The sequence below is a fragment of the Helianthus annuus genome, chromosome 2, assembly GCF_002127325.2.
Source record: "Helianthus annuus cultivar XRQ/B chromosome 2, HanXRQr2.0-SUNRISE, whole genome shotgun sequence".
Classification (NCBI taxonomy): Eukaryota; Viridiplantae; Streptophyta; class Magnoliopsida; order Asterales; family Asteraceae; genus Helianthus; species Helianthus annuus.
Window position 1 is genome coordinate 131,401,189 of NC_035434.2, and position 25,985 is coordinate 131,427,173.

A 25,985-nucleotide genomic window follows, 5' to 3' on the forward strand; every position below is an offset into this window, starting at 1 on the left:
TTTCTCCAACAAACGGGTCATGGGTCTTGCGATTTTTGAAAAATCTTTGATGAATCGCCGATAGAACCCGGCATGACCGAGAAAGCTCCGTATCGCTCTAACAGAGGTGGGGGGCGGAAGTCGTGAAATGATATCCACCTTGGCTGGATCGACCTCCATGCCAGCATACGAAATCTTGTGTCCCAGAACTATGCCCTCCTTCACCATGAAGTGGCATTTTTCCCAGTTCAGGACCAGATTCGTCTCCTCACACCTCTTCAACATCTTTCTCAAATTTTCCAAGCAGTGATCGAAGGAATCCCCAAATACCGAAAAATCATCCATGAAAACCTCCATGGAATCCTCGATCATGTCATGGAAAATTGCAACCATGCATCTCTGGAAGGTCGCTGGTGCATTACACAACCCAAAAGGCATCCGCCGGTAGGCGAATGTGCCGAAGGGGCAGGTAAAGGTAGTCTTCTCCTGATCCTCAGGAGCGATAGGGATCTGAAAGTACCCAGAGAACCCGTCTAGGAAACAGTAATACAACTTCCCCAACAGACGTTCCAACATCTGGTCGATGAATGGAAGCGGGAAGTGATCCTTGCGAGTAGCATCATTGAGCTTGCGGTAGTCAATGCAAACTCGCCACCCAGTGATGGTACGGGTAGGAATTAGTTCATTCCTATCATTCGAGACTACAGTCATACCACCTTTCTTAGGTACGGCCTGCACTGGACTCACCCACGCAGAGTTCGAAATAGGATATATCATCCCGGCATCCAACAACTTAATCACCTCCTTCTTCCCCACGTCTTGCATATTTGGATTTAAACGCCTCTGATGCTGTGCACATGGTTTGTACTCGTCTTCCATCAGAATCTTGTGAGTACAAAAAGAAGGATTGATGCCCTTGATATCCATGATTTTCCATGCAATGGCTCTCTTATGAAGTCTCAGAACCTCAAGAAGCTGATTTTTCTCATCCTTTTCCAATGATGCCGAAATTATGACTGGTAAGCGACGCTCCTCGTCAAGAAATGCATACTCGAGATGTGGCGGGAGTTCTTTCAACTCCAAAGGCGTCGGATCTTCAACCGAAGGCTTTGCTTCCTCCTCTTTTACATGGCCAATTTCTAGAAACCTCTCCAGACTCTGGGAACCATCGTCACCAATCTGATAGACTGGCTGCTCGAAATCGTGGCCCTCCTGCGTAATGCCAATCAGGTCCCCACACGACAGACGTGTGTCCGAATCAATCTCGTCAACAGTGCCTTGAAAATGAGAGCACACACATGCGTCCACAATGTCGACATAGTAAAGCATGTCATCGTGACTTTGCGGATGCTGCATTGATCTTTTAATATCAAATGTCACGTGCTCGTCATTTACTCGGAGCGTGATTTGGCCAGCTGCCACATCAACAATCGTCCTCGCTGTGTTGAGGAACGGGCGTCTAAGTATTAAAGGCACTCTTGAATCTTCGTCCATGTCAAGGATAACAAAATCCACGGGGAAAACAAATTTATCGATTTTTACAAGCATGTTTTCCACAAATCCGCGCGGATACTTTATTGAGCGATCTGCCAACCGAATGCTCATCCTAGTGGGTGACGACTCACCCAGATCCAGCTTTGTAAAAACCTTATACGGCATAAGGTTGATACTCGTTCCCAAGTCAGCCAATGCATGGCTAACAGACATGTTTCCAATCAAACACGGGAGCGTAAAGCTACCAGGATCTCCCATTTTCGTGGGCAGATGGTTTTGCAGAACGGCGGAACAAGTTTCATTCATCACCACACATGATATATCCTCGAGCTTCTGTTTATTCGAGAGGATATCCTTTAGGAATTTCGCATACTTTGGCATCGGGGCCAAGGCTTCAACAAACGGTATATTAATGTGTAGTTGCTTAAACAACTCTAGGAACTTACCGTATTGCTCTTCTTTCTTCTGTTTCTTCAGCCTGCCTGGATAAGGTACTGGTGGAGTGTAATCTTTGACCGGCTCCTGGACTTGTGCTGTACTTGCTGGGCGTAGCCTGGCTTGCACCTCGTCCGGTGTGTCAGTCGGGACCGCTTCAGTGATCGGTGCTGAGTCCGATATGACGGGTCCGGTAGTTTTTCCACTCCTGGTCATGATCGCATTCACATGCCCGCCCGGGTTTGGTTCTGTATTACCCGGAAGACCACCTGGGGGTTTTTTGGACATTATCTGCGCCAGCTGACCAACCTGATTCTCGATATTCTGAATCGAGGCTTTCTGACTCCTCATTTCTCCCTCGTTAGCTAGAAAACGATCTTCGCTTTGTTGGTATCGTTTTTCGGAGCTAGAGAGAAGCTGAGCCATCATATCCTCCAGCTTGGAATTAGACTGAGGGGCCTGCTGCTGGGAGCTACTCCCAGTGCCCTGATTCTGGTACGAATATGGACGCTGTTGGTAGGGTTGGTTGTACTGCTGGTATTGCTGACCCTGCTGAGGCGCTGGAGCACGCTGAGTAAATCCCAAAGGATTTTGATTGCCTGCGTTCGCTCGCCACCCAAAATTTGGGTGATTTCTCCAACCGGGATTATAGGTGTTACTGTACGGGTTGTTCTGCGGCCTCACTTGATTACTCACGAAATCTACTTCTTCGTGGCCCTCATATACGACTCCCTGAAAACATGCCCCAGGCTCGTATGACACTCCGCGCTGGTCACATCCCGAGCCAACATGCGCAATCATCTGGGACCTGTCGAATCTCGATGCAAGAGCCAAGATTTGTGCAGTAATGGCTGTGTAGTCGTCTATAGCATGAACTCCTGAGCGAGATGATGATGATGATGCCCGACCTCTATCTCCTTCCCGACGCGAACTGGATTTCAACGCAGCTTTTTCTATAATATCATACGCTTCAGTCGGCGTCTTAGTTCCAAGATCGCCTCCCGCGTTCACGTCTAATCGCTCCTGCGTATTATAGCTGAGCCCCTGATAGAACGTCAAAGCCAGCTATCGCTTGGAGAAGCCATGATGGGGCACATCAATCAACAAATCCTTGAATCTCTCCCAAGCCGCATGCAACGACTCGCCCTCGTCCTGGCGAAAGGAAACAATCTGGTTCCGAAGCTTATTCGTTTTCTAAGGTGGAAAATATTTCTGCATAAACTGCTCCGCCAACTGATTCCAGGTCCTGATGGACCCGGCAGGAAGTGACATAAGCCAAGCTCTAGCTTTGTCACGTAACGAAAACGGAAACAACCTCAACCGAATCGCATCCTCCGAAACACCTGTAATCCTAAATGTCGAACAGACAGCTAGAAAAGCAGAGATATGCCTCCCAGGATCTTCATGCTCACATCCGTCAAACTGTACAGAATTTTGCACCATATTAATAATACTAGGTCTAATTTCAAAAGTAGGAGTATCTATAGTAGGCTGAAGGATACTCGGCTCCAGGCCTGCCCTTCCGGGCTGATTTGTTTCATTCAACGGTCGGTCGTCGTCCGCCATGACGACTCTCTCCTCGTCCCCTGAGCTTTCGTCTTCAGAGATAATCACCGGCTCGTCGATTGCATTTGCAATGCGTTGTGCAATGACAAGCGACCTTTCGCGCAGCCTCTTACTTCTTCTAAGATTATGCGCTGGTTCGTCAGTCGGCTCAGCAATAGCGGGCGCGGGAGTTGAGGACATCAACCTGCAAACGAAAAACTGACACAATGAATATTTTATTAATATAATAATGCTGTTTTTTTAGCTGAATAGAAACAGAATATTTATAAAAATGGGCTGAAAAATTTATAAAAATCCGAAAATGGGCCGAAATTTTTATAAAAATTAAAGCAATGAATACAATCGAATCGGCTAGTGTTAAAATGATTTTTAAGAGCCGAAAACTAAAAGAATAAGTGAATAAATAAATCCGGATTAGAACAAATAAATAGAATAAAAGTTTACAAGTGTACAAAAGAATCACGAAAATGAATAAATTGAATTAAAAGCAAGAAATATCAACAAATAAATAATCACGAAAATATACACAAATATTAACAAGTATATACACCGATAACACAATGACTCGGGTCGTTCCTAAAACTCGCCATCCCCGGCAGCGGCGCCAAAAACTTGACGTGTGCGTGACTACACATATTTTTACAATGAAATTACACACGATCTGGTTTTAAATTTATAAAAGTGATTATTACTTTTACATCAAAACACACACGAAAGAGGCAAGTGTACCCCGTCATATATGTAGTAAAGTATCGGTAAGTGTAGGATCGATTTCGACCTAAACGAGTCGTTCGGAAGAGCTCAAATCCGTTTCAGAGGCGGAAACAAAGAAACGGACGTGTACACAGCTAGAATCACACTTTAAACCTCTTGTATATTGATTTTACAGTGTTTACATTGACAAGAAACACCGGCAATACCTCGGTATCAGATCTGAACAACGTTACAAAATGAAATGACAATGAACCTATTTATAGAGCTGCTGGTTCGCTCATATGACATAAACCACAAAAGCGAACCTCATACATAACCGTAAAAGCGAACCGACTGTTGACTTATCAGCGAACCATCATGTTATCCTCAAAAGCGATCCATCATGTTGACTATCATGAACCTTTTGTCTTCTTGTGAACTTATCTCATTGGACCTTTGAATGAAGTCACCTCATTGGACCATTTCAAGGGTCCAATCACAACAAATGGCCACCATTCACTATCATAACCAAACATTCCTTTGTCGTTTACTTGCTTTTTTATGATAACCATATGATGATGATGACACAAGTATGATGTCATCATTAAACATGATGACATCATGCTTGATTAGATGCGCAACGCAACCCGGACTCGACATTAGACGAAGACGACAGATGACTGCACCAACAGACTCCCCCTCAGATGTTGACGAGCCTTAAGTGTCGAGTCTTCAACGACTTCAGTCTTAATCAGTTAAAGCATCCTCAAATCTATCTCTTCTCTTTACATCATCACCAATAAACTCTCCACGAACAATCTTTTACTTGGATGTCTTCAGACTCCCCCTTTCGATATGCTGGGACCGCAGTCTGGCATGTTGAAATCACAAAGACTTCAGGTATCGGAACCTGGATCTATATCACTTCAAAACCTGCACATCCTCTACCCAAAAATAAATCTTCCGATGATAACATGTAAAGATCTAATGAGTCACTTGCAGACATTTTACATTCAAATAATGATTTTACAATGTTAATCTTTGAAGAACCACTTGAAGATATATCATTTTTATTTTCAAAACAACACACTCTCCCAAACCATCTGTTCATCATGTTTAGCACTCGGAATTATGAAAATTAGCTCTCCAACACCAGTTGTCGAAAATCTTTTTGAATTTTTCAAAAATTTATGCTAAAACACACTGAAAATCTTTTTGAATTTTTGACATAAGAGAAATAAAATGCAGTAAAGAAATATTTACAGACTTTATTTTTGTAAGTTTGTGTAAGAGGATCGTATCAGCTTATGAGACAAATCACCAACACCGTTAAGCTTGATTTGATTATAACTTTTAAACAATTTACCTAGATTGTCAGTATATTGGTCCACTTAAATTTTCACACAAAGTTCAACTGATCCTAGATACGATATTAATATTTTAAGCACTTAAACTTATTCGTGTGACCCACTACTTGAATATACTCCCGTATCCAGATCCCAATATTCAGTCTTACAGGTGAGTATACCTGTAACGCCCTGCGTTTTCAAACATCCTACATTTAGAAACCTTACGTGAAATTCTATCTTTGGAAATCTTGTGTTCTTATAACCATTCTTTCATCGTAATCGTTGTAAAATACGGAACTTGCTTCGTAAATAAAACTTGTACATTACACTTTTTACCTAGTTAAATCATGTTTTATTTCATATTTCACCTTGTTACAAGTTAGGGGAAACATTGTTGCATATTATTACACAACTTAATTAACAAAATTACTCATTATAATGTTTTAAAAAATAAAAAAAATAAAGAAATATGGCAGCCCAATTCAGCAAAATTCAGCCCCATATAGTTGGGTTTTGTGGGCTAGTTTCAAGGTGTAACCCCTTCTAAACACTTCCAAAGCCCAACCCATTGAAACCCTAATCCTTCCCCCTATAAATACCACTTATAACCAGCCTCCCTACCACTTTTGCAACCCTAAAAACTCACAAAACATCCACCAAACCGTAGCTGAAAGCAAGGGTTCGAGTAGATTGACACCCCTTCACGAAAATGAGCATAACTCACTCAATTCTTATCCGATTCACTCGATTCTTTTTCCTACTTGCTTGTATAATCATGGGGTTCGATTCCTAGACTTCTCCTTGGAGAAATCAGACCTGGAAATGCCCCGAAATAGTCCATAAACTTTCTGTTTGTTTTTATGTTCATCAAAAACTTGTTTAAACCTATGCAACTTGTGTCTAACACATCTCATACCTATGTCCTAATGCTTACAACTTATCCCATGGTTGGTTAAGCTTAAAAACAAGGTTGAGACATTTAAAATCAGAGGATTAAACCTCATAAACTTGGTGTTTTGTTTAGGGTTTTTAACCCACAAGTCATGTCAAACTTTGTCTTTGATACATGAGTGATTATGGAACAACTTGGGTTGTCCAAACATACAATCCTCACATGATTTGATGATTTCTCTTAGTTAGTGTGTATATTTCTTATTCTTTATTGTATGTTCATGACCCTCCTTGGTTGTTTTTTTTACATCAAGTGTAGTGGTGAACACATAGAGGTGCCTAAATGGAAGACTTGATCTTCCTACCTCCTACATGACTTCTATGACATTTAGAGGTACCAAAATGAAGATTTTAATCTTCTACCTCATGCTTGAACTATTGGACATATATTATATAACCTAAATATATTATTCGAATAATCGAATCTTTGATGATGAACTAGTGTTCATATGTCGGGGTACTAGATTACATCATCCTAGACTATGATAACTTGTCACGATTCTAATGGAACCTTGTTCCATGAAAACATCTAAACTCCTTCGAGTTTCCTAGTGTCAAGAACAAGCATCATATGTACTAAATGATTATTTTCCATGTTATTCTCATATCTTATTTTTATGTTGTTTTGAACACCGAATCTCGACTCTAAACATACTTGAACCTTAACCCTTATACATTCGGACTCTAAATCTCTACTCGTCAACAATTGGATAATCGGAAAACATATGCAAACTTTGTGAGTATACTCGTACTTTTCCCCTTTTTACTTTTACTACTTTTGGGGTGTAACATGTTTACCTATTGAAACTTACACATGAACTTTTGTCTAAACACATGAACATTCCTATAACATGCTTGTATATGTGATGGCTTGATACTTTAAATTTGGGTGATTCTTATGTGTTGAACTTATCATTAACTTCGTACGAGCCAAACCTTGACATATGTAGCGCTATAGGATTAACGACCCGCCTCTACTGAAACTTTGGTTATGTCATGAGCAAGTTGTGTTTTCTTGGTTTGATATGTTAGACACATGCCATGTTTAAATGTTTATCTTGAATCACATGCTTGCTATGAGGAATTGTTCAAACTTATCTTTTGCTATGTACGTATCAAACTTGTATACTCGCCTTTGCTTTTGCATTGAACTTTATTTTAAACATGTTACAGGTTGATGAGGACGATGCTAAGAAAAGAAGTAGCGTTGATGCCTAGATACACATATAGACGTTAGGGTTTAATATGTTGTATCAAATTTTGTTATGTTATCATGTTGTTATGTTAAACTTGTTGTATTTGAATTTCTTGTAATGTTGACTATTTGAAGTTATGAAATGAAATGAAATTTGGAATTTCTAAATATTGTCACAAATAGCGTTATGATGTCTCTAGCAATCTTCACACTTCGTCTCATCCCGATGTTTCCGCCATTGGTTGGGGTGTGACAGATTGGTATCAGAGCCATAACTATAGGGAATTAGAAAAAGTAGGAATGCTTTAGCCTAGTCTATAGTTTTAGAACCTTATTCGTATGCTTTGCTTGGACTACTACATGATACTTTATTTGTTACTTATTTATGCTCTTTTAAACATGTATGTTACTCATGTGTAATATTCGACATGTTATTCTTACGCATTAATGCTTGTTTTATTATGTGTTAACACATGTTTCGTTGTTCGATTCTTTATGTGTTATTCTTGACATATTTCTCTATGTGTTAATACTTGTTTTATTTCATTATTTAAGTATCATCCTTGATATGCTTTCTTATGTGTTTATACTTGTTTGTGTATCTCCTTCGACATACACTTCCCTCATGCATTTTACTCGATTATTCTAAATCCGACAACACTCATATTGTACAAATGAGACGAATTCACCAAAATAGGCGTGAAACCCACAATTTGGTGAACGACTCTCAATCTACCTATTCTTTTTTTTACACGAGATATCGCGATTAAGCTAGGAGTGAAATCCACATCTTAATGGTAAATCTCAAATTTCAAGTTCTAGTGGACCCTCGTCAACACGTCGAAATTAAATTTTGACCCGACGAGTACCAACCACACTTAGGATACGAAATCGTCAAGTTAGGGGTGAAACCCGCACCTTGTCGACTAGTTCCACTCCTTGGCATTTTTTTCATAAATCCCGCCAAGTCTCGAAATTTCGATTGATTTGGGACATGTAGTAACCGGAAGGGTAAATACCGTTAACCGACTTGTCGGCGAGAGTATTTTACCTGTTAGGCCAAAACATGCTCCTCAAATTCAAAAGACTTTTCGACCACTTTGGTTAGTCAAAGTTCCGTTTTGGAACACTCCAAACTTTGGTCAAACATGTGTTTCTATTGTTCATTTTATACGATGCAATCTTTCAACCTCGAGTTTACCTTTGATTTCTCTTTTCACACGCACAACATATCGAACCTTTTTGATACACTTATATACGCATGATTTTCATATAATTTAAATTCATATTCCTTGTAACAACTAGTGGAGATGTATCATCGAGATTGGAGTGACTTCCTTACCTTGACGATTGACTCCACCCCTCTTCCCTTAAAACGACTTCACCAACGAGTTAGGGGTGATTCCCTTACTTAGGTGACCGTTACCCAAAACTTATCTTTCAAAATATTTTATTATGCAAACCCGATCATGTTTTATACCTAAATCATTTATCATTATTCAAAATACCTACTTATACCGATTTCAAAATACATTGTTTATCAAACGTACTTCTTATTCTACCATCCATTTTCACTCAAATCATATACACGAGATTCTTAATCATGTCTTTACCGTTTTACTACACGAATTTCCAAACCTTACGAAATGCTACCTATCAATTTAATCGGTCTAACGAATCTCTTGCCCATGAACTTCACATCTGATTTATTAACTGAAACACGTTCACATTATATCATCATACTAGAGACTTCCACTCTTAATCGAAATCAAACTAACCTTTCTCAATTACTTATAAGACCTCATAGATGTTATATGACCGTTTACCAAATACTCTTTCCAACATCAATAAATCCTTTGTTAAAATTATTTTTAAACAATCACTAAGTTCTTTTACTAAATTTCTTTTCTTTTCTAAGGGTCGACGTTTTCACAAGAACTTTCAAAGTCCAAAATTTTCATGTTTTGATGCAAATGAAACAAACCCGTTATTTAAAAAAAAAAAAAAAAAAAAAAAACCTTCTCTACAACGCTTAACTCGTCATCCAAATTTCAAAACACGTGGGCTAGAAGACTTCATGGGGACCGATAATTTTCAACATACGTGAACTCCTTTTTTTTAAACAAAAGTAGCATTTCAATCATTACAAAATACGTTAAGCATGACCAATGAGTACTTTATGTTCCTTTGCATATACAAACTATATTCTACCTTTCAAACCAAGCTCAATCTAATTTTGATTCGACAAACTCAACGTTTTGTTTAAACAACTATACATGCACATCATCATACACATTTTAGTCGATATCTCGCGATAACATCATTTATATCGTTCGTATCTACATACTTAACCTTTTTTTTTTCTCTACAATGTCTCAACGTACACCATATACGCAATATTTATTTTTCATACCTACACCTATGTTCATACGTTTTATGCTTGTACTCATACACATACTACTTATACGTTTTACGCTTCTGCTTATACACATACTACTTACACGCTTTATGTTTATGCTCATACATACATGCGTATTCATACTTAAACTTATGCTCATACTTTCATCCTTACTCATGATTCGTACATTCGTACCTATACGCGAGCATAATCCGAGGGATTCGCTTACGTGGGTCCCATACATGCTTAAACATAAACATGCTTACATACGACATTCTTCTACGTACACATTCTTATTTTCAAATTCATGTATACCTTGATTCATACATAACTAGTACAAGCTATGTGGATCATGCGACAATCAGTATAATCGCGGGTGCACACGGGATTATAGTGATAGGCGTATGAGAACCATAGAGTGTACTACTGTGTATGGTAAGACACGGAACGTAACATGACCCCAAGTAACGAAACGGACGTAATGTGGTTAAAACATGGTGGATACGCCGCTGGTACTTCCTATATATAAGTGTTTTCACCATGTTACCAAACTTTCGTAAAACGTGCCATGAGGAATTCAGTGTGTTGCAGACCTTTTGGACCTAATACAACTTCACGCAACTCACAAACGCATTATATCCGATTATTCATGACGAGACTTCATCCTTAACACACTACGTTCATCTATCCAACACTTATGCTATTCACATACTTGTACTCTTTAAGAGTCATTCGTTCATTCTATACTCGTATTATTTTATACAAAACTCGTTCGCAATCCAGCTTGTTTAAACATTTGAGTCCTAACTTACCTCGTTACCTATAAAATAGCCTCCCTATTCTTGATTCTTGTGAAACTATACTTAGTATACCTCTATTGCTTTATTTAAAGTAACAAACCTTTTCGTTCCTCTCAATAAACAGGTTTTACGAAAGTATGATTTTTTATACTATCCTTAAAAACTTCCCCTTGCAAATCTACCTTGACGTTCTCCAAAATTTGGTACTTTTCAAAACTTTCAAACTTCCCAAGTTTCAATTCTTAATGATCACCTTTATGCCAAAAACTCTTTCAAGCCTTCCTCTTGAATAAATTTCGGGACGAAATTTCCTAAAGGAGGGGAGACTGTAACGCCCTGCGTTTTCAAACATCCTACATTTAGAAACCTTACGTGAAATTCTATCTTTGGAAATCTTGTGTTCTTATAACCATTCTTTCATCGTAATCGTTGTAAAATACGGAACTTGCTTCGTAAATAAAACTTGTACATTACACTTTTTACCTAGTTAAATCATGTTTTATTTCATATTTCACCTTGTTACAAGTTAGGGGAAACATTGTTGCATATTATTACACAACTTAATTAACAAAATTACTCATTATAATGTTTTAAAAAATAAAAAAAAATAAAGAAATATGGCAGCCCAATTCAGCAAAATTCAGCCCCATATAGTTGGGTTTTGTGGGCTAGTTTCAAGGTGTAACCCCTTCTAAACACTTCCAAAGCCCAACCCATTGAAACCCTAATCCTTCCCCCTATAAATACCACTTATAACCAGCCTCCCTACCACTTTTGCAACCCTAAAAACTCACAAAACATCCACCAAACCGTAGCTGAAAGCAAGGGTTCGAGTAGATTGACACCCCTTCACGAAAATGAGCATAACTCACTCAATTCTTATCCGATTCACTCGATTCTTTTTCCTACTTGCTTGTATAATCATGGGGTTCGATTCCTAGACTTCTCCTTGGAGAAATCAGACCTGGAAATGCCCCGAAATAGTCCATAAACTTTCTGTTTGTTTTTATGTTCATCAAAAACTTGTTTAAACCTATGCAACTTGTGTCTAACACATCTCATACCTATGTCCTAATGCTTACAACTTATCCCATGGTTGGTTAAGCTTAAAAACAAGGTTGAGACATTTAAAATCAGAGGATTAAACCTCATAAACTTGGTGTTTTGTTTAGGGTTTTTAACCCACAAGTCATGTCAAACTTTGTCTTTGATACATGAGTGATTATGGAACAACTTGGGTTGTCCAAACATACAATCCTCACATGATTTGATGATTTCTCTTAGTTAGTGTGTATATTTCTTATTCTTTATTGTATGTTCATGACCCTCCTTGGTTGTTTTTTTTACATCAAGTGTAGTGGTGAACACATAGAGGTGCCTAAATGGAAGACTTGATCTTCCTACCTCCTACATGACTTCTATGACATTTAGAGGTACCAAAATGAAGATTTTAATCTTCTACCTCATGCTTGAACTATTGGACATATATTATATAACCTAAATATATTATTCGAATAATCGAATCTTTGATGATGAACTAGTGTTCATATGTCGGGGTACTAGATTACATCATCCTAGACTATGATAACTTGTCACGATTCTAATGGAACCTTGTTCCATGAAAACATCTAAACTCCTTCGAGTTTCCTAGTGTCAAGAACAAGCATCATATGTACTAAATGATTATTTTCCATGTTATTCTCATATCTTATTTTTATGTTGTTTTGAACACCGAATCTCGACTCTAAACATACTTGAACCTTAACCCTTATACATTCGGACTCTAAATCTCTACTCGTCAACAATTGGATAATCGGAAAACATATGCAAACTTTGTGAGTATACTCGTACTTTTCCCCTTTTTACTTTTACTACTTTTGGGGTGTAACATGTTTACCTATTGAAACTTACACATGAACTTTTGTCTAAACACATGAACATTCCTATAACATGCTTGTATATGTGATGGCTTGATACTTTAAATTTGGGTGATTCTTATGTGTTGAACTTATCATTAACTTCGTACGAGCCAAACCTTGACATATGTAGCGCTATAGGATTAACGACCCGCCTCTACTGAAACTTTGGTTATGTCATGAGCAAGTTGCGTTTTCTTGGTTTGATATGTTAGACACATGCCATGTTTAAATGTTTATCTTGAATCACATGCTTGCTATGAGGAATTGTTCAAACTTATCTTTTGCTATGTACGTATCAAACTTGTATACTCGCCTTTGCTTTTGCATTGAACTTTATTTTAAACATGTTACAGGTTGATGAGGACGATGCTAAGAAAAGAAGTAGCGTTGATGCCTAGATACACATATAGACGTTAGGGTTTAATATGTTGTATCAAATTTTGTTATGTTATCATGTTGTTATGTTAAACTTGTTGTATTTGAATTTCTTGTAATGTTGACTATTTGAAGTTATGAAATGAAATGAAATTTGGAATTTCTAAATATTGTCACAAATAGCGTTATGATGTCTCTAGCAATCTTCACACTTCGTCTCATCCCGATGTTTCCGCCATTGGTTGGGGTGTGACAATACCGCAGATGATATCTGTAAGGGGTTAGGTGCGAAACCGTGAGAGCTCAGGTCAGAACTTCCGTTCAGCAGAGAGATGACGGCTCGACTTTTGGTGGGTCCCCTTTAGAGGATCTTTTTTACAACAGCAATGACTATCAATTTTATTGTTTCATCGATTTGCTGAGGGCGGCGCTTTTTCAAGCATTTGCAGAAAGTATTATCCGGGGACTAGGTCAGTACTTCCATACAGCAGAAGTCCCGGGATAATACCCCAGATATCACTGAGCATAAAGACCTAGTATCTCAGAATAAGGGACCTTTCAAACAAGATTTCAGGGGTTACCTATATATCCAAGTTTGTGTTAACCCACATAACAAGCAAGTTTGAAATTTAGGTTTATATCTCGTCACAATCTACTAAATGTGCGAAAACCTACTGACATATCCACAGTAAGATTGTTTAACACTATTAAACTTTCCAATTCTTTAGCATGTTGTGATAGTCCGCTGATGTACTTATCATTTCCTCTTATTCACAACAAACTCATTTTTGGATTTTATCATATTTTTGTCTTTTTCAAATTTTCTAATGTTTTTGGATTTTCTGTTGGATTTTCTGAAATTTTCTACTCCCCCTAAAATGCAAACACATTAACGAAAATTGAAAACAAACTGTACAGAAACATGACAACCGATATCAAATCGCATCAATTCGCCATTCAATTGGCATAAACAATCAGAACTCCCCCTATCAACAAACTATTTTCTCATTTAGATTTCAAAACACTTAAGTTTGTTTTAATCAAAATGATTTTTCCGAAAAATAAGTTTGGTTGATTTTACCACTTGTAAGTATATCAATACTAAAATCGGGGATGTGGTTCATCATCTTGTCTCAATCACTTGTAGGAAAATGCAAGTACAAATTAATGTCCTTGATTTACCATATGCACAAGTTATTGCACAATCAATTCTTCTAACCACTTGTAAACAAACACAAACAAACCTTTTTACCGTTTGCATGATTGACATTACCGAATAAATTCCTCAAGAAAGATGCCGATACCTGCTCCTCGCTTACCAACTTGGAAGCTCCGGCATAGTCCTTTAACCTGTAAAATTTTGACAATTTCAAACACTTTCAAATCATCCTAATTAACATGAAAGATGCCGATTCCTGATCCACGATTACCAACTTGGGATCTCCGGCAAGTCCGGTGTTTTACTCAAACATAATGTCCACCCAAGCCTCACCAGCCTTGGGTGACTTTGGAACACATCTGTCCCACCAACATTTTGATTTATAAAATTCTTTAGCACCTTTTACCTTCTTATCAACCATCTTCCCAAAAATGTGTTTGACTTTCCCGTTGAAAGCCTTCTCAACATCAAATTCTCCTTTATCAGCGAAGAATTGATTTGAAATTTCAACCTTTCCAACTTTCTTCATCAAATTTTCTTTTGACAATTTCGGAAAATTCTCATCGTTCACCACTGGAACGGAATTCACGATCTTTTTATCAACCAATGACTCCTCTGATTTTATGGAATCAGATTCATTGTCAGAATTACTCTCAGATTTAACAACCCATTTTTGTTTACTTAAATCACCTCTTCTTTTGTAAAACCTTTTTGAACTTTCTCCTTCCTCAGAAGTAGAATTTTCAAACTTTTTAACAAATTTTACAGATTGTTCTTTCTTATCAACACAAGTTTTTCTCAAAACAGAGTTAGAAGAAACTCCCTGTTTTTGGTAGTTGGTCTTGGGACAATTCCAAGCTATGTGTCCAACTTCCTGACATTTGAAACAGGTTCTTCTGTCAACTCTCGAAGCAAACTTCCTCACATTCTTCTTTACTTCAACAAGAAACTCTTGATTCGACTGTTTCCAGAAAGGTTTCTTCTGTTCATCCTCTGAACTTCCTCCTGAAATAAATTTTGTTTTTGGTTTATAAGTTTTCTGATTTTTATGATTTTCTGAAGAATTGAAACCAAGACCTTTCTTTTTGAGATTACCATTATGGTTTGGATTCTTTTGATAACCTGAACCATAATCATAACCCTTTTTCTTGTTCAATCTCTGTTGAACTCTTGAAGTGTACTTTTTAGGTTTCTCAGTAAGATTTACATCTTTTATTTCAGAAATATTAATTTCTGTTAATTTGAAAACCTGTTTTATCATTTCAGTTTTGACACTTCTTATTGGAAATTCCTCATCAGAAAATAATTTGTCCGAATTATTCAAGGTATAAGCAACCTTAAACATTTCGCCATTCAAATTATTCTTTGATAACAAGAATTCTTTATTATAACTCCTCTTAACCGGCGAACTCGGACTTTTCTCAGACGAACTCGAACTATCAGACTTAGACTCCGACTTTGACTCTTCATCCATATCCAACACCTGATCAACAACTCTCTTGACTAACTCAGACTCATGATCAGTGTCAGACGCTGTGAATGTAACATTAATATTGTCTGGTAATTCATCAGTGATTTCAGACTTTAATTTGATGTTTAGAGCCTTGTCTACTTGTTCCTCGTTTGGTTTCCTGGGGGAATAACTCTCAAAGATAGGAGGCGGACATCTGTTGTACTTGACACTTGGTTTCTTACCAGTATCCTCTTCTTTTCCTTTCTTCTTGAAAGCTTCAAGACCTGCGACAGTAGGATAAACACGATCAATCAGATAATCACAAGTAGTATAACTCAAAAGTAATCGGTTGATCCTTTCACTCTCGATCTTCTCAAGTTCCAACTCCTTCTTCAAGTTAGCACAATCTTCAATGTAATCATTTATGACACTTTGCTTTGTCATCAAAGTTGCACTCATCTTGTCATTTGCTTTTTCAAATTCTGCATTTGCTCTTTTCAAACTGTCAACTGTCCTGTTCAATACGTCGTATGACTCTTTCACATACTTCACATCAAACAGTAAATCTTCCTTCATTTTCTCCAACTCAGCAATCTTTTTGTCTTTCTCATCACAGTCTTTGCAAGATTCTGAACATTTCTCATAAGGCTTTGTAACTTCAACCACCTTTTCAACTATCTTTTCGACTTCGACAGTCTTTTCAACTTCTACAATTTTCTCGACTTCGGCAATCTTTTCTATTTCAACAATCTTTTCAACAATTTTCTCAACTTCCACGAGTTTTTCGACTTCGACAATTTTCTCTATTTCAACAATCTTCTCTATTGCAATCTCAGCAGTTGCTTCATCTTTTGTTTCTACAACTTCAGTCTTCGCCTTCTCATCAGCGAGTAGCTTTGCAGCTTCTAGCTCTCTCTGCAATCGAGCAATCTTCTTCTGATTCAGCATCTCAACTTTATCTGCATAGAAAAAATTAAAACTGTCAGGATCAATGTTTTTTCTACATTTGTTAAGATACTCTTCCTCATCATCCGTATCAACATCACTTTCAAGATCTGGAAATATTGGAATCCTTTTCTGACAATCCTCATGTTGATCCAGAATTCTGGTAACAAGTGCCACATTAGATTTAGTTTCACTAGGTATATACTTGTCCCAGCTAAATCCCTGTGTAACAACCTCATCACTTTGGTCTATTATCCCATAATAAGCTTTCCTATTGGCTTCTTCAATCATTCTCCCATGAGCAGTTTGCGGCTCCTTTTGTTGAGGTTTTTGATCGATTTGATGAAAGATTGATTTCTGATAGTAATTGCTCTTTTCTTGACTACCAGTTGACTCTTGGTTCTTACATTCCCATTTAAAGTGACCTTTTCCTTTACATCGGAAACAGGTAACCTTCGACTTGTCAAAACCAAGTGGAGAAGTAGCCATTCCTCGAAACTCGTCTCTGCCCGTAATCTGTTGAAATTTTTCAGCTCTCCTACATGCACTGGCCAAGCACCACTTCACATCCATCAACTCAAGCTCTTCTGCATCGATTTGGTCGTAGTCTTCTTTTGTGAGCATCGGATTGCCAATTTTACCTGCAATCAAACTTTCATACGATTCTAACATAGCGACAAGACATGCCATGTGTTGCTTTGCCACTTCAGTAGAAAGACTTTGACCATTCTGGATGTTCAGTGTCACATTGCACTGCAAATTTGTAGAATTTTGCTTCTGAGGGCTAGGTGTGTTGTTGTTTGGATCAATGCTTGAGAATGATGAAGTAGATCCACCACTTTGAGTTGTAGTACTTGCAGTTGGACTTGCAGAACCATCAGCACTGAATGCAGTACTAATCTTTGGACTTTGACTGGGAGTGGTCTCAAACTTGTTCCCTCGATAGTACAGACTGACGTCTTGCTTTGCATTTGGATTTGTCATGATAGCTGTCTTTTGAATATCCAGCTCCTGCTCTTCGGTTTTCTGAATAAATTGAGCCAAATTCATACTCTCGGATTTTCTCATAAGTTTTACAACCATCAAATATGTTCCCCACTTGTGTTGTGGTAATGCCTCAGCTAGTTTGTCGACCCACTCATCGTCCTCTTTCTTTATATCCAACCTACCCATTTCCAATACCAAATGACAATACCTATCAATGGTTTGTTTCGTAGTTTCATGATCGAATGCGGTAAACATGTCAAATGATTTCTTTAATAATGCCTTCTTGTTCTTGATCATATCAGCACTCCCTCTGAATTTCTGAACCAACGCTTCCCAGATGGATCTAGCAGTTCCGTTATGTTGAAGTAAGACAAAGATGTCTTCTTTAACTGCTTGCTGAAGGATGCTGATCATCATCTTCTCACTTGTGTATTTCAACTTGTCAGCTTCAGTAAAATCATTGAAACCCTTTTCCAAACCACGTTCATTCTTTGGTTTCTCATAATCTTTCAGTAAAGAACACCATGCGTCGAATCTGTAAGCTTGAACCCAATTCTTGAATCGGTTTTTCCAACCCTGAAAATCTTCAATATACATGAGTTTCGGCGGTTTTTGATGAGTGCCCGTCTCATTCTCATTATACAACGCTTCAGCAGGAGTTACAGGGGCAACGGGTGTCGCGCACGCATTGTAGAACTCTTCAGCCATGTTTCAAGACTCAGATGATGCTTCGGGAAATACCTGAAAACACACAAGCAAAAACACAATCAGTTTAGAGTTTTATCAATTAATGGAAACGAACTGGTACTCGAATTGGTGAAAATTCTGTGCGGACTGAACGTTGACCAACTGTGCGAACTGCTATGACCCAAATCGTTTTCAAATGACTTGACTCCTTGAAACTTTTGAACTTCAGACTGTACGAACTGACAGAAACCACGACTCAAACCACGCGACCGGATTACACACCGTGCGAAGTGAACATATTTGATGCGAACGAATTTTAATGCCAAACCACACAACCTAAAACTTTAGATGGGCCGACATCTTCACAAGTCTTGATCTCTGATTGGGCCTCTAAGTGACGGCGACAATTAACTATGATTGGCCATAGACATATAGTGATCACAAAAAAATATTATCTAATGTGATAAGTCCAAGAGAACATGCAAGCTTATTGGGCGGTGCTTTGGGCTTCAGTGATTGGACAATTAAAAGATAATGGGGCGGTTCTACAAAGTCAACAACAATACAAATAAATGGGCGGTGCAAACTTTGATTTTGATTGGGCCGATTTTTTTTGGGCTTTCAACCAACAATTTTTTTAGTACAGAAATAATGGGCGGCAGCTTTATTTATTAAAAACTGATTTTGATAGAACCAAGTATCGATCCACGGAAATGGGCGGAGAAATAATACTAGACCTTTGTCACTAAATTACCGGTAAAAACATAAGTTGTTTTTGGTTTTAATTAAACTAAAGTAAGCATAAATAAATACTTATAAAACATAGTAGATTATATATAAATAGCCTTGCTTAATACACAACCAAAGCATGTCAACTAAGTCGGTTTTGGCACTAGAAGCATTCAGTCAATTTTCCAATTTAAGACAATTAGTATCCTTTTCGGGAATCCTAACATGACAATCATTCGGAAAGTTAAAACGACAAACACACTTTAACCACCTAAAATTGTTCTTTAACGTGCAATTGATTAATGTCTACAAAAATCTCCTAAAAATAAGTTAGTCATCCGTTAGGAGTTTTCTAACCTCACTTAATCAAGGAAAGCGACACCGATAAACACAATGCAACCACCGAGACAAGCATAAACTAGATTAAATCACAACCGAGTTCATTTTACAAATCTTGCACATAAATTCACCAAGATAGCAATTTTGGCCGAAACTACTAACTAAGCTAACAAATCATGGCAAGAATTCATAAAAACACCATCTAACCCGTTAGAGTCCTTCCGTGAGGGTAAGCTTTCTTGATTAACAATAATTACATTTTATTAAACCAATAACCATTTCTAGTATCATGGTGCCCACATTTTAACCAATTTAAACTAGTTAACCAAATTAAAAGTTTACTAATACATGATTAATTAAGCTTCATTTTTCAACTATCTTAACTAACCAAGTACCAATCATCCAACACAATTACTTATAATCAAGAAATCAATATCAATAACAAGGTTGCAAACTAATCATCAAAGATAATCATAGAAAATACTTCAAAATATCATTACAAACAAAGATTTACATACTAATGGCTATAATCAAGCAAGGGATTGTTGTGTTTTTGCCCTAAGGCTACAATAATACATAAATATTAATCTAAATGCTTGAAACATTAACAAAATTCTGGAAAGATTAGAAATCCAAACCATAAACAAGCACAAGATTAAGAATCCGGATAGTAAACGAGCAAAACCGGGCAATGTGGCTTGAATACGAGTGAAAGCAGAAGCCTTCGGAGCCTCAAAATCGCCTGCAAAGCTCTCCAAAATTCCAGAGTTACTAACAGAATGGTTCTGTTCTGTTTTTATGCTTTTTCGATGTCGCACGGTCGTGCATGGATCGCACGACCGTGCACATTAAGCAATTATTGGTGGTGGGCCACCATACTGCATGATGTCATCAGATCGTTGACCGGATTCGATATGGCACGACCGTTCTTCATGTGGCACGGTCGTTCTATTCCGAGTCCTTGTAGCACGCCTGGTCGCACTGGTCATTCAGTTCCGAGGTTGGCTTGATCATCGGAGATGCACGGGGTGCAAGATCTGCAACGACCGTGCATTCCCGGGTTGGCCTTCAATGTGGTGCACGCGGTGTTGCACCCTCGTTCACTGCTAGGTTCTTCTTGATTTATCGCAGATGCACGGTCGTGCATCAGGTGGCACGGCCGTTCCACACGCCCAGATCAGTTTTTCTAACAGAAGGTTCGCAGCTTCGTCGTTTTGTCCGGAAAGTCCTCGTTTTTGCTATCATCTTGTCTGGTATGCTGTTTTAGGCCTGTAAACAAAAGTGTAGATAATCAAGCATCCGAATGACGGTTTTACGGCCGAAAACGCATAAAATAGGGGTAAAACGGGGGACCAAAATATGTGTAAATTAGCGAATATCAGGTTTCTTACTTAATCAAAACCCGTTTACGTTCAAGTGCTTATTTTGACCCATTAAGGGTATTTAAGCACTTTAAAGCTAAAAATCGATTTCCTTCGTTTCTAGCATCATATTCCTACATTTCTTATCAGGTAATCTACCACCACAACTATATGTGTGGTGGATTTAATGCGGATATCTATATGTTCCTAGTTTTATCCCTCGGATTATCGCTTTACGTCAAGGACTCATATAAAGCCATTCGACCCAAGAATCTGCATCTTTCACTTTCTATACTTATTCCGAGTATTTATTTAATCTATTGACTTGTTTCTAAACAACCTTTTAAAGTCCTTTGCCTGATATACCTATCAAGGGCATTTTTGTCAACTTCGCTCCATCCTTTACAACAAAGGACTTTATTGAAGCTTTGACCAATCCAATCACTTAACTTCAATTTTAAACACACATACCTGACTCGGATCAATATATTGACCCGTTTCGATATCTTGCCTTAGTAGCCGCTAAGCAATAGCAATGTACATACCCATTAGATATTTATTCCTATAATCATATAGCTCAACAAACCATTAGTCGATATTGTCAAAGGGGGATAATTTCACCTTTTGACCCGTTTGGTCTAACGGACATGAAACTCTATGAGATGATATTTATTACCATCTTATCCATACGACTAACTCCAGTTTACTCCGTATAGTCGTTTTACTTGTAAATAGTCAATTAATTCCTTTGACCCATTATAACCCACGGTATGACGTATCTTTTCCCAAACTAACGGTTATTGTCAACAAGTGACTAAAGTACCATTTAACCCTTATTATTTGCATTGGTTTACCATACGAGGTAATTATTAAAAACTCGTTATCTTTTAGTCATTTCATGACTATTTAACCATATTAGCTCCTTTTTATCCATTCAACACGTTTATGACCATTGTCTTTTGTTCCGGACCGCACTTGTCGTGTCGGAACATCATAATTTAAATAAGACTTATCATTCATAACCTATAAAATCATTAAGTATTAGATAATTAGAGTGTAAGCTTTACTTACCTCGCATCCCGAATACGCTTTTCTTCTCGTGCTTGATTCGTTTGACCGCTTCTTTCCCAAGCCTCCACCTAGCTCGTTAGGCGTCAAACTATTGTCAATCATTTACAAGGCGGTTAAATTAGTCATTTAAAATCACGACTATTCCACCTCACTTATTTTCTATGTCGAAGCCACTATTCGACTTCATGATTAATTAACTTAGTTTATCAAAGTTAACTATTTTCCATCGCATGGTTTACACAATTGAAACTAAATCAACATGACATTTAGAACCCTTATCACTTCATGTTACGCATAATTGCCGTATCATTCAAATACGCATTTTCATTCTAAATTTCAGCACTTCAGTTTTTCATTTAGGCACTTTAACAAACACCTAATGTGCATGATTTTATAAAATTATCACTCAAACTTCATGGCTACCTATCTTGCCAATTTCAACATCTTTTACTAAATAATCATCAAATTCATGGTTTATGCCAAGATTAACTTCATAGAATTCAAATAACACTAGTTTGACAATCATGATTCTAGTGTTCATCATGTTTCTACAAAACCCATTAAACACCCATAATGAATGATCATGAACTTCATAATTTAAACACTAATTCAACAAGTTATTGACTAGGGTTTACTCCTAGACATGTTTTCATTACTAATTTCATCTAAGCATCAATCAATGAAGCTTAGATTTCGATTCCTAATATTCATCAAAATTTCAAGATGTAATCAAAAGACAAAATTTGACATACCTCGTGATCCCTTTACTTAGGTGATCACTAATATAAGCTTGGATTTCGATTTAGGACAGATTTGGCCTTTCAATTGATGGTTTGAGCAAGTTAGGGTTTGAAGATGAGAGCTCCCTGGCTCTTTTGGAAATCTTGACCAGAACACACACTTAGAGTGTGTGTTTTGGTGTTAGTATTTTATTTAATTAAAACATTTTCCCTTTTTGCCTCTTTTAGTCTCTCTTGTTTCATTTATTAAAGAAGCTATATCTCATAGCTTTTCATTTAATTACCCATTACTAACTAGGTTAACTATTCCTAGTAAACTTGGTGGGTGTGGGGAATCATAACCCGTTTTATTTTTAAGCCCCGTTAACTCGTGTTCCTAATAAACCGTGTTTTCTCAAAGCATTTATTCCTCTTTTTGATTAATACACAATTATTTATTCAAATCCTAATATTCACCAGGTTAACTAATTTATCTTTTTACCACTAACGATAATTTACCCGTCTTTTAGTATTAACGGGGTTTGATTACCAAACCCGTTTTCGGGGTGTTACAAGTCTACCCCCCTTAAAGAGGTTTCGTCCTCGAAACCTTTTCTTACTTAATCTATCGAGTCTAACTCCATGCATTTGCTCTCGATAATCAATTGGGCATTGCTCATATTTTAATCAACTGTTAGTATTACCAGAAAAGTATGATAATATCTTTTTGGTTACTAATCATCTACATATTTTATACGACATAATGCAACTTGAAATAACGTAATCTCGTTATTTCCACTAGTTTAATTTACTTAGCAATATTCATCACTCGGCTCTAATGTGATTATACTTCACATTACACTTCTTGACCGTGATCATGTCACATCATGCCCAATTTTATATCAACTTTTTATTTTCAAAAATATCGCTTTTCGAATATATCGTCTTGCACCTATCAGTGTCAAGACTTATATCTTTCATGCTTACTATTTATATGTCTATCAGTATTCATATTTGTAAAAATGTTATTTCTTATCAGAACTGAAGTTTTAGTTTAGCATCTTCTCTTTAACTTTTGTCAATTATCCATACCAGGATATTGACAGTCCAAAATTTATTCTTTTGCAGTCTTTGTTTTATGCGAGGATTCTCAACTGATTCCCTTGCTTTGTCCAATTAACCCGTAGGTTTTATCACCTAGCGTTATGGGCTATTTTATTAGACTTTCACCTTTTTAAGGCGAGGTCCTTATAATCTATTTCTTTCTAGTCATGACCCGTGGGTCGTTTTAGTCTCGTAGACCTTTCCATTGTTTATAACCCCAAGGGTTAGGTTGATCCCGGAGATCATTTCTTACTCATGTCATTCTTAAAATACATGTTTGGTGTCAAGGCATCCTGTTTTTGTTTAAAATCATTTATTTTCGCTTTGGTATTTTCTTTGACCTTGACGGTAGTCTAAGGCTACATTCGTTTCCTTTCGGACAAATTTTCCAACTTTATGACTTCTCACGTAATTATGCGTCGGTTTATCTTATGCTCACCATTATCCAGTTTACATACATTTGTATTTGATTATGTCCCATTACTGGGCTCATTATTCTTTTGCTTTTAATGCTACCATTATCCCGCTTGCGTTTACTCATGTCGTCCAGCATGATATTATATTCGACCCGTTCAACTTTAAAATAGTTGAACATAATTTATTCAAAATTTCTATTTACATTATCTTGTCGTCTTTTAGTTATGACTCAAAACCCGAGTCTTTTAACTTTCCTTCCGAGTTCCCGTTTCTCGGTCTACGCATGTGTTTCATTCTTACCCAACAACCGGGTGTTTAACCAAAGTCGTTATTATCGCAACCCTCCCGGTATGCATTAAGACCTCGCTTCATTTTTGTATTCCGACTTTGTCCTCAAGTTTGACGTTTGGCCCGTTAAGAGGCATATTTGCATTTTCCGGGTTCGAGTGTAAGTACACTCCCTCCCAATGCATATCCTAATCATTTTACATGTTTGCATTCTCCGGGTTCGAGTGTCAGTACACCCCCTCCCAGTGCATACCTTAATCGCTTTACATGTTTGCATTCTCCGGGTTCGAGTGTAAGTACACCCCCTCCAAGTGCATACCTTAATCGTTTTACATGTCTCTTTGTCCCTTCACTCGGGCTCATTATCCTAATATAATACGCTTCCGTCACTCGGCTGTGCGTTTACATTATTATCAAATATTTTGCTTATCTGATTCATTTGGGTACTTTTTAATTTGTCCCACTCACCCCGTCCTTACTACATTAGATGTAAGCATGTCCATCATAAAAAGTTCATGGTGCCACGTGCTCACCACTTACTTGGCCAGAGTAAGTGATCCATACCTGGTATACATGACCTTTTTATAATTTTCACATTACACCTCATGTATGTAATGCCTCTATTTGTTTCTCTTGGAAACAATATCCCGGATAGATTTTCTATTCGGGTTTTTCCATGTTTTTTTTTAATCTACATATGCAACTTAATCTCTACTTATTTGTTGCATATTACTATTCACGTAATAATTTAAAATGCGCACCTGTAAATGCTTGCCCTAACGGGCTTTTTATGTCGTTAACCTTGTTCACATCATCACGCGATTTAGGTCCTTGATGAGTATGCTCTGCTTGTCATACCTCGGACCGTTCTACCATCATATCCGTAATTTGCTAACCTCTCGCTATCTTCAAATGCGAGTGTCCTTCAATTAAAACATTTACAAGAATTAGTAACATCAAATTCAATAATCACCCGTCTTATAATACAAGGCTTCTCTACTATACGCGTCAACGCGCGCAATTTCGTCAACTATATTTATCATTTAATTGAGGTAACGCGTATCATACGATAGCCCTATGTGTTGTTTACAACACTTTAGCATGCTAAACTATTAACATACATGTACTTACCAGATTTGCGATCAAGCCTCGAACCGAACACTTTATTCTTTTAACCTTGAGCTCTGATTACCAACTTGTAACACTCATCTTAAATTTCTATTATTTTAATGTTAAAATACGGGCCTTTTTGAAACAGAATGCATACTTAGCAAAACTTAATTTAACAAGTTAAGATAAACAATTTTTAGGAGGTTTAACATAATCAACCATCTAGTCTAAAACATTCACTACTAATAAAGTTTTCAAAAGAAAACAACATAGTCTAGCTAGAATAGATTAGCGCGAAAGTCTTCAAAAATAGTGTTCGGTTCTTAATTTCACGCTTGATCTGCATCCGTAGCTAACGAACATCACCTGAGGTCAAAACCACATAAGTAATTAGTTTTGACAATAATAACCGAGCCTTGACAAGCCCTAATGACAAAAACATAACAAAAATAATAAAATTTC

General features: G+C 37.4%; 1 non-coding gene across 1 annotated transcript; it reads left to right on the top strand.

The window, feature by feature from the left end:
• Positions 1 to 2,986: 2,986 nt before the first annotated feature.
• Positions 2,987 to 3,093, top strand: LOC118490042. The gene has a single exon (XR_004888050.1). It is a non-coding gene; the product is annotated as a small nucleolar RNA R71 (small nucleolar RNA).
• Positions 3,094 to 25,985: the final 22,892 nt, after the last annotated feature.